General features: G+C 38.4%; 1 protein-coding gene across 5 annotated transcripts in view; it reads left to right on the top strand.

The window, feature by feature from the left end:
• Nucleotides 1–2,328: 2,328 nt before the first annotated feature.
• MSR1 (macrophage scavenger receptor 1) overlaps nucleotides 2,329–10,193 on the top strand; it is a 69,338-nt gene continuing 61,473 nt past the window's right edge. The window contains exons 1-2 of one of the 5 annotated variants that reach the window (XM_007174033.3): nucleotides 2,329–2,556; nucleotides 2,997–3,067. The gene's annotated coding sequence lies outside the window, so the exon portion shown is untranslated. The other 4 variants (XM_007174034.2, XM_007174035.3, XM_007174032.2 and 1 more) reach the window with 4 other exon arrangements.

The raw sequence follows: 10,193 nt of genomic DNA, 5'->3' as shown, positions 1-10,193 counted from the left end.
TTCATTTCTAGACAATTAACATGAAGAACCAACTCTCCTTCCTTTCACAAATCTCCTGCTGGGCTGCCCATTTGCCAGACCTCATCAGAAGCCAGAGATCAAGAGAGCTATGTGTTTCAGTGCAAAAAGTCAACCTCTTGGGGAAAATAGAAGGTTAGAGAAAGGTGGAGAGTGGATCTGGAGTAGTAAATGAGAAAAATTTAAGCCCACCATCTCTCACCATCAAATCCATTATCAAGTCCCATTAAATTTGCCTTTTAATATCTCTCTCCACTTCTCCCCTTTACCACTGACACCACCCAAGTCCAAGCTGCCATCAACTTTCCCCAACACCATTGCAGTAATTTCCTAACTAGTCGACTTGCACTCAACCACACTGCCCACATCCAATTTGTTCTCCACGTTGCACTCAGTCAACTTTTAAAATCCAAATATGTCTCATTCATCCCACTTCAAAATCATTAATGTCTTTCCACTGCTGTTTGGTTTTTTTTTCATTTATTTTTTTTGGCTGCATTGGGTCTTTGTTGCTGAATGCGGGCTTTCTCTAGTTGCGGCGAGCGGGGGCTACTCCTCGTTGCGGTGCGCGGGCTTCTCATTGCGTTGGTTTCTCTTGCTGCGGAGCATGGGCTCTAGGGCACGCGGGCTTCAGTAGTTGTGGCACGTGGGCTTAGTAGTTGTGGCTCGCGGGCACTAGAGCGCAGTCTCAGTAGTTGTGGCACGTGGACTCAGTACTTGTGGCTCGTGGGCTCTAGAGCGCAGGCTCAGTAGTTGTGGCGCATGGGCTTAGTTGCTCCGCGGCATGTGGGATCTTCCCAGACCAGGGCTCGAACCCGTGTGCCCTGCATTGGCAGGCAGATTCTTAACCACTGCACCACCAGGGAAGTCCATCCACTGCTCTTAAGATAAAGAAAAACTCCTCAGTTCATGGCCACCTACCCAACGCTCAGCCTTAGCTGGAACCTTGCTTGCCACTTTTTCCATTTTTACCCCGGCCACACTGGCCTTGCTCTGGTCTTTGACACTCTTCATGTTCCTGTCTTTTTCAGGCATTTGGATGCACTGTGTTCTGCACCCAAGACTGTCTTTCCCCCTTTTCAGCAATTCAGTTTCCACTCCCTCTTTGGATAGTAAGTGTCCTTTTCTGAGTTGTCAGACTACATAGACATCCACTATTGCTTTTTGCCTCACTACACTTTTACTGTCTTTCCTGTGCCCCACGGGAGATGCCAGGAACTACATTGCTCAGAATCACCTTCCCCAGACGATTCCTGGTTCGAGTCGGCTAAGGAGTAGTGTTTTCAAGAGATTTGGAAGTCAGAGAGAGCCCTTTATTCTCTGAAAGCTAATGGAGGCAGATCAAACAGCAAAAGATCTGAGCTTTGCAAGCAGTCCTGGAAATCATCAGCCGTAGCTTCTGAAGATATGGGAGAATATGGAGATGTAGAGACGAGTAATTATGTGTGTTCATGAAAACTAGGGATCCAAGTGGCATAGTGGAAAGAACATCATAGAATATAGATTCTAGTTCATGCTCTGTCACTGGCCAGGTGTCCCTAGATAAATTTTTTGAAGAGTCTTTAAGTTCTCTCATTTTAAAATGAAGAATTTTTTGCTATGAGTAGGAAAGAATATGGCGCATGTGAAGTTGCTATAAAGTGAGTGATACTCAGTTTGCTGCAATTCTCTTAGCTGTGGTAGAATGTTCTGTTCTCTTTTGAGACCCTAGGCTGACATCTCATAATGATTCCAGGAGACTTCTGGATAAGAATTTGCTTAAGGAGGGAATTCCCTGGTGGTCCAGTGGCTAGGACGCCAGGCTCTCACTGCTGAGGGTCCAGGTTCCATCCCTGGTTAGTAAAATTCCACCAGCCGTGTGGTGTGGCAAAAAAAAAAACAAAAACAAAAAAAACAAAAAGAGGAAGAATTTGCTTAATGAATTTTGCTCAAACTTAAATTGACACTTTTACCATATTTAAGCTTATTTAAACTACATGGGTCTGTCACTCTGAAGCCAAACTTCCCTAAATTCAGGTCATTCATGTTTTAATAATATCACTTAAAAATATCACAATCACTTTTTTCTTAACTGGCATTTTTGTGTCTCTTTAATAAGACATGAATCACGAGGAAGGAGTGATTTCTTAATGTTGCTTGAGGGAAATTAGTCACTAGTATTTTGTACATACCCTACCCCCCCTTACCCCTCACCACTTCCCCAACTATCCAGGAGCCGGTGACTTTTAGGGCTGGCACATGCTTTCTTGACTTGCAGCATGTCTTTTGTTGAAAACTGGAGCGGATATGTCAGGTCAGGTATAGGAACTGAGGTAAACAGCACGTTAGTGTGAGGTTTTATGGTAACTTCGCTAGGAGTTGGGCTGTGTTTAATATTTGCTGGAGCTGGAGCTGTCAGAGGCTAAAATCTCCTCCAGTGTCTGTTTCTGTCTCCTCTGTAGTTTGGGGGTTTCCCTACAAACTTCCCTTAAAAAAAGAACTTTGCAGGTCTTTCAGCTGTAATCCACTCTTATCCTACTGGAGCTTGGCCAAGAAGCGGTAAGGTATGGGGAGGGGAAGTGTTCTATAACTGATTAAATCCCAGTCTTTCACTGGGCCCTGTCCCCGACCGTGACCTTCCCAAGGGTTTCTTAGCTCCTCCCCCTCCCCCTTCAGTAGGGCGGGAAGGAAGCTGGAGGAGGGTAACTGCCCGTCAGCGGCCCAGGTGAGATAAGGCCCAGGTGAGATAAGGCCCGGTGAAGGCCTTTCCCTGGAGAGTAAGCCTTTAATACGGAGAATGCTCCGGGGGAGGAGGGACATTTTAAAATGGTTACTTTCCCCTTCCTCTGCCAGAGGCGCCAGTTGAGTTTTTGAGTTTTCTTGGCTCTTCGCTGTAAGAACCTGCTGGGGTTCCTGGGGATAAAGCCCAGGAAGTTTGGGGTTCCCCCCTGAGACTGCGTCCCCAGGAGTCCCTCACTCTCACACTGGCCCTCACTCAGCCTCCAGCAATTCGTCCAAATTACAACGTAAGTGTTCTCGCTGGTTTAGGATTCTAGCGGCTCTGCTCCAGGTAAGCGGAACTCAGCTGTGAGTTTTTGTGTTTACCTCTCTAAAGTTTGCCCTGAGACCTCAATTCTCTGCCAGCTCCAGGAAGAGTCACTGATTTTCAGTGTGTTCCAGTTTTTTTCTTATTGTAGGGACTTACAGGCTCTTTGGATATCTGCACTTTCTTTTAAAAACCATATGGTTTTTGAAACAGTATGGTAAAGTGCGTTTCTCCAAGGAAAGTATTTTAGTCCCTCTACCTCACTGAGTGTGGATTATATTATTTTATAATTATATGTTAAAACATAGAAACATAAATTTAGACCTAAATTCCATAGGTCTCTAGTTCTAACCAACTTTTGGTTACAAATATATTTTACAAATATAATGCATTTGTAAATTAAGTTAAAAAACCCTACAAAAACGCTAAAACTTTAATCAGCTGTGTCACTTTAGGATCCTGTGGGTGAACCAAAACATTTTTCATAGGCTTAGCAGAAGGAAGATACACTTAGTTCTGATTCTGTACTTAGTCTGTTTATGTATTTTAACTTCAGTAATACTTTGGCAGGAAACTTCTGTTCATATAAAGTTATATAAAATGATACTGATAACATCAAAGTTTTTCTTATGATCATCAATCAAAAGCTGTGCTAGGATGCAATTTTTCAATGCCAATTTTGATGAGGTATCTTTTAATAGTTGTATAAAGGCTTTATATTCACATGGAGAGATGTGTCCAATGCAACATTATTAAAACTTTTAATTATTAAAACAGTAAGTAGATAGTAAGAATTACTATCTATTACTTTGAGTCCAGAATAGGAAAAAATATTATCTTTGTGCAGATTTATCATGTAAATATATGGTATCATGTACCTTGTAACTAATGACCTGTTGCAATTTTAGACATTCAAAAGTATCACTTTGAGTATAAAATGTATCTTCCTTTGAGTTCAGTTTGCATTCTTCTACCACAATGAGCGCTGAGAGACTCAAGTCAATTCTTCCAACCCATTTCTTTATTTAACCATGAAACTTTATTTGAACATTGGGCAAAATGTTATATAGTCTTTAATCTAGACAAATATGTCCATAAGCAACAAAAACGAAGTCATGGAATCCCATAGCAGTAACTGATGATAAAGCAGCTATTCTGATGATCTGGAATATGCCCATGTTTGTAGTTTGTTTTCAATATAACGTTTGTGCTAACGGCCCCTGATAATACACACACCGATCTCAGACTGAGAAAAATGTGTTTGGCCAAGTTTTGAAATCAGACTTAATTGGGTCTGAATACCAGCCCTGATGACTCATAGCTCTATGATCTTGACACGTTTACTTAATATCTAAGCCTCAATTTCTTAATCAGGAAAATGACCTGACAAAGTTGCTGTGAATTCAAATGAATCAATGGATGTAAAAATCCATTCCCTCCCTCTGTTCTTTCCATGAATCATTAGCTTGACCTGAACATTTTCTACCTGGTTCCCTGGTAAGGTATCTTACAGAGAGTAAGACCTAATAGATAATATCATATAATATAATACATTATATGATATCTATACACACAGAGATTTTTTTGTTTTAAATGAATGATTAGGTTGACGGAAGAATGTGGAAGTAATCAAATAGAGAAGTGGTTAGCATTGTGGAAATAAAGATATATACATAACAATATTACAGAGACATCCTTGAAATATAGCCCACTCTGGCAGAAATGGACCTCATTAGGGTAGAAAGCTGGTGGCTTCGCTTGTTATTTCCAGAGTCTGACTTTTCTAATCATGTAATGTTGACAGGGCTATCCAAATTTAGCAATATACCTAGGGGTTCTTAAACTTTAGATTTTTGTTTTTTAAAGACCCCCAAAGGACCATAGTCTATAATAAGATGTATATAGAAACAGTTATAAAGGAAAGAGAGTGAGTTCTGATGTTAGTCTCCAGTTCCTCTTCACGAAGAATTTGGTGAACTAGTGTGGGTAAGGAATAGCCTTCATGCTGGTCCAGCCTGGGTCCACGTCTGTGATCCTACACTTGTCTAAAGCTGCCTGGCCAGCATTGTGCTGCCAGCTTCAACACCTCTGTTACTACTGTTGTTAGCCTTTGCAGTAATGAGAATGGCCGTGGGACACTGCTACTTTCTTTCTCTCAAGCACTTTGCACTGTTCCTGCATTCTCTCTACCAGGCATGTTATCTCCTTGGGGGGTAGTGTTCTGTGGTGCCCATGGGCAAGGCAAGGTCATTCTGACCATCTTTTGGTAGAAAGTAGGATCCCTCCCTGTTTGGAGCACCAAGAAGTATCCATGGAATATAAATTAAACAACTTCCCCCAAAAGAATCGATCTAAAAATTAGCTCATTCATGTAATGTTGTGTGTTTTTTATTATACGTGTCCTACTGGAACTTGAATGTGATTTAAAAAAATGAGATTAAAAGTGTAAAACTCTGACAGGGGTAGAAGATGAAGGTCATTCCTTTGCTATGATTCCATGCCTGAGACCCCTTTCCTGTATTATACTCTTGGGGAAATAAGTAACTTTTTAGGTGCTCAAAAGAGATCGATAGATAATGCTAACATCACTATAGACAGAGCTGAAGTGAGCAGTATGGGATTACTACTTTTCCTTAGTAGGAATCCTTTCCTCCTGTGTTTTGTGTTTGAAGCTAGAGATAAGGGATATAGGGAAAAGGATTAAGAAAAACAAATCACTTAAACATGGAGTCTTCTCTCAAGGTTATATAGTACGAAAGAGATCATGAGAATTAGTGGAAGATAATGAGATTAATAGAAGATAAATAATAAAGAGAATGTTATAGAAGGCAGACATATCTTATAAAAAGGAAAAGATCAGTCCGCCATACATTATGTACCCTGTTACAATAACTCCGTTTCTTTTTCATTTTACTTCTCTTTTTCTTTTGTGAAGTCCTAGATGGGAAGAGGAATGAGTTATCTGACAAATTTAGATTTTGCACACTTGTGCACTGAGGAGAGTACTATTGAAATACATTGTTAAGAAAGATTTCCAACATACAAATGTGTCATTTCCTTTCTTCATGTGCCCTGCTTAAATATTATGTGATAAAGGTTTTAGGTTTCAATTGTTAAGAGAGGGAAGTGGATAAATCAGTGCTGCCGTCTTTAGGACACAAGGTAAAAGAAGTTTACTTATGCTTTTCCCAAATTGCTTCTATTGAGTGTATGTGTCTACTCTGTGTGTTTGTGTGTGTCTAAACGTATGTGTGTATGTGATATGTGAGAGCTATATACATATGTGATCAATAATTTGTGGTAGAATTTTTTTATCCTATCCCTAATTATTTGATTTGATTGTTTCAGTGATAGAGATTTCTGCTAGATTTTCTGTGGGTGAAAAATGTATATGTGTGCTGAACTAGCAAGAGATTTTTGGCATATAATTGTGCATATTTTATTAAAAATTATTGGCTTTATTCAAAATATGACTAAGTATATTTTAATTAGTCTCATCTTCTTAGTTTTTACATAATACTTTTGACTTTGATACTTCATATTGTCTTTACTGCTCATATAGCAAATCTTGGTTGGGCATCGATTATGTGCACTTCCCTGAACTAGATATAGGGAAAGGATACGAAAAATAAAATACAGTCTCTGTCTTCAGGAAGATCATGATCTAAGGCAAATTGGCATAATATAATTTGGGCACTGTAAGGGTGTGAAAGTGCTCTATATAACTACTGTGGGGATACAGGAGAGGCCACAACTACTTCAAGAGGAGAAAGAAAAATCTTCATGCAGGTGTTAGAATTTAAGTTCATCTTGAAGAATGATTAAGATTTACACGACATAAAAAATGGGGGTTAGGCGTCTCATTGGCAATGTGAGAATACTGATAGAAAAGTCATAAAAGTGAGATTATAAATGTTTTACACAGGGTTTAGGAGCTGTTGTTCTGGTAGTACACTGCCTACCTTCAGGCCCCAGCTCCCCCTCTCCCTAATTGTGTTACGTTAACTAGGTACTTCAGTGTTTCAGCTCTTGGTTTCCCAACCTGTAAAATAGAGAAAATACCTCATGGTGCTGCTGTGAGGATAAAATAAGAAGAGTTCATGTTAAAAAAAAAAAATGGTGTTTTAAAATAATGGTGATTCATTTATTGGTGGTTGTCTATGTACCAGACAATTTACAAAAATTATTTTTAATCCTCATAATAATTCTTTAAATTGATATTATAACCATATATATGGTTATATATATATAGTCATGTGTATATTTATATATATATATATGTATATATATAAAGAATCTGCAATCAAATAAATTAAAATATTTGCCAAAGATCACATAGCAAGGAAAGGACACAGCCAACATTCATGTCTAGACCTCACATTAAAGAATTGAAGCTCTTTCTCCTTCACTACAGAGGATGAATATGAGTAGCATCAGGGACAATATGGATGTTTCCAGGCCTTACCCTAATCCCTCTTATGGTTGTGTTCTGTAAGTGTAGAGCTACTGGTTTCATAAACATGTTAATTTTATGTTCACTTCATGTGGGTTTTTAACTGTTCACAAAATCAGAGTTTTTGTTTTTAAATAATAAGATTACAAAGTTATTATTTACCCCAAATCTTAACAGTGAAATTAACATTGAGAGTTGGAGGATAAATTCAGATAAGACATAGTCTTAGAAAAAAGAATGTGCATTAAATTATATTACGTAAAAGAGCTTTTTCATATCTCTGTAAAGAAAGATACCCTGGGGAATGTATGAGCAATTGATATGAATAAATAAAAACTCAAGAAGAAAAATAAATAGGAAAAAATTACATGGAAATAGTCTTTCCACACTAAAAGTAAAAAAATGCAAATGAAAGCCACCTTAAGGTATCATTTAACTCTTACTAAAATCTAAATAATTCTAAAATAAACATTGTCACTGAATAGTGGTGAATTTGGTTTAAAACATAAGTGACTGGAATCTTTGTAAATGTGTACGATCTTTTTAAAGAGCAGTCAGACAGTAGATACTAAGAAGTTTGAGATAGTCTTCCTGTCACCTGGTAGTTCAACATATAGTGAATTATCCTAAAGAAACATTTCAAAAGAAGAAAGCTAAGTTATGAAAATATTTACAGCAGCATCATGTATATTAGTTAAACATTGCCCTCCAAAGAACAGGGAACATTTTTTTAAAAAGAATTATAGGAAAATGGCTGCATAAATAAGATACATATATTTGATGAATTATTATGTAGCCCATCATTTTAAATTTGAAAAAATAGTTCAAAATATAAAGTTATTGATATGATTTTAAGAGAAATGCATAAGACCAAATGATAATGTACACTATGGTATCAATTTGTAACATGGATACACTCAATGTTTTTCTTCTATTAGGGTGATGGGATGATAGAAGTTTTGTCCCAACTTATCTTTAATAGTGTTATAATGTTTTTATAATAAAAACAGGAAAAAAGAAGAGTGTGTTTTCAAACAGAAAAACACTGAAATTCTTTCATTGTTTTTCCTGTTGTAGCTTCTCTAAACTTTTCACCCACTGCATGAAAAGCTGATATTGCAGAGATGTGTTTCACTTCTCATGAGAACATGCTTTCAGTAGACTATACAAACTCAAACGATTTCATAATTCTTTGTCAGCGCATTGACATTTGTTAGGAATAACTTTATGTGAAGTTACTTTTTCTCTTAACTTTGGGAAAGGCATTTAAAGGCACACTTGGATTATGTGAATTGTTCACTGGCTGATAACAAAACCTCACATGTGTGTATTCTCTAACATTACTAAAAAATTTATACTGCTAGAGTCAGGAACTGAAGGAATCTGGCAAGTCTCACGAGTGCCTTTGAGGCAAAAGTGGGAACCTTGGTGAGATTTTTTGTTTCAGTTTCCTATTTACACACAATTCAGAGAAAAACCTTTTATTTCCCAAAGTGTAGCAGAATTTTTTATATTTCTGCATTAGTGAAATGCAGACTTTTCTTGAGGCATAACCCCAGGTATAAAATCCAGTCATCTTGCAAAATATTTTGTCTTTCATTTATTCATGGAATTTCTCCTAGTGATGAACACATGCTAAGTGGCAGGAACTCTCTAGTCATTGAACCAAAGAGATAAAAACTCCTGAATCATGGATCTAACTTGGACAAAAAGAGACAAGACAATAGACAAGATAAACAAGGGAAATGTATTTCATGTTAGACGGTGGTAAGTTTGGGGCTGGAAATCAAGGCAGGAAGGAGAAGAGGAAGTGAAAGAGGTAGGTTGCCATTTTAAATCTGATGCTGGAGAATGGTCTGTCTGAGCTAGTGAGCTTTTAGTCAGGACCCGCGTGAGATGGGGGAGTGTTCACATGTTTTGAGCAGAGGAGTGATATGGTCTGACTTACTTTTTTCAGAGAAACATTCTAGAGGCTGTGTGAAAAGTAAAATGGAAGGAACTGAATGAAGCTTAGAGACCTCATAGGGAGCTATTAAAATCGTCCAGGTGAGAAAGATGATGGGGCTTAAGCCAGGATGGCAGGAGGGGAGGTGACGAGAAGCAGTCAGTTTCTGCTTAGGGTTTGAAATCAGACCAGCAAGATCTGATGGTAGATTGGATGTGGAGGATGACAGAAAGTGGGTGACAAGGAGACACCTAGGTTTGGGCCATATTAGAAACCCAGATGGTGGTGTTGTTAGGGAGATGCATATCCAGGTCTGGAGTTAAAAGGAGTGGCCTGGGTGGGAGATGAAGATGGAGAGTCATCAGCCGTATAGATTGTATCTAAAGCAATGAGACTGGTGAGCTCACCGAGGAAGTGAATAAAGATAAAAGGAGGACAAGAACTGAGACCAGGTATACTCTGGTGTTAATAGTTTGGGAGATGAGAAGAACAAGCAGGAGAAAATAACCCTGTCCTCCGTGTACTACCTCAGTACTATCTTCAGCATCTCTTCTCAACAGAAAAGCATGAACGTGACTAGATTTCCAGTATACACTCAAGGCATTTCATTTTTATACATTTACTGCTTCTTGATCTCTCAGCATCTGCTTCTGCCTCTACCATACAAGTCATGCAGCTCAAATTCCGTGTGGCAGGTTATGGGTGACCTGCATGTCTTGACATTCTTTTCTTTTTTCCCTGACCCTGTCTTC

This window comes from Balaenoptera acutorostrata, chromosome 21 (genome assembly GCF_949987535.1).
Source record: "Balaenoptera acutorostrata chromosome 21, mBalAcu1.1, whole genome shotgun sequence".
Classification (NCBI taxonomy): domain Eukaryota; kingdom Metazoa; phylum Chordata; class Mammalia; order Artiodactyla; family Balaenopteridae; genus Balaenoptera; species Balaenoptera acutorostrata.
Note: the sequence above shows the minus strand (reverse complement) of the source record. Positions and strands in the feature narration are given on the sequence as shown.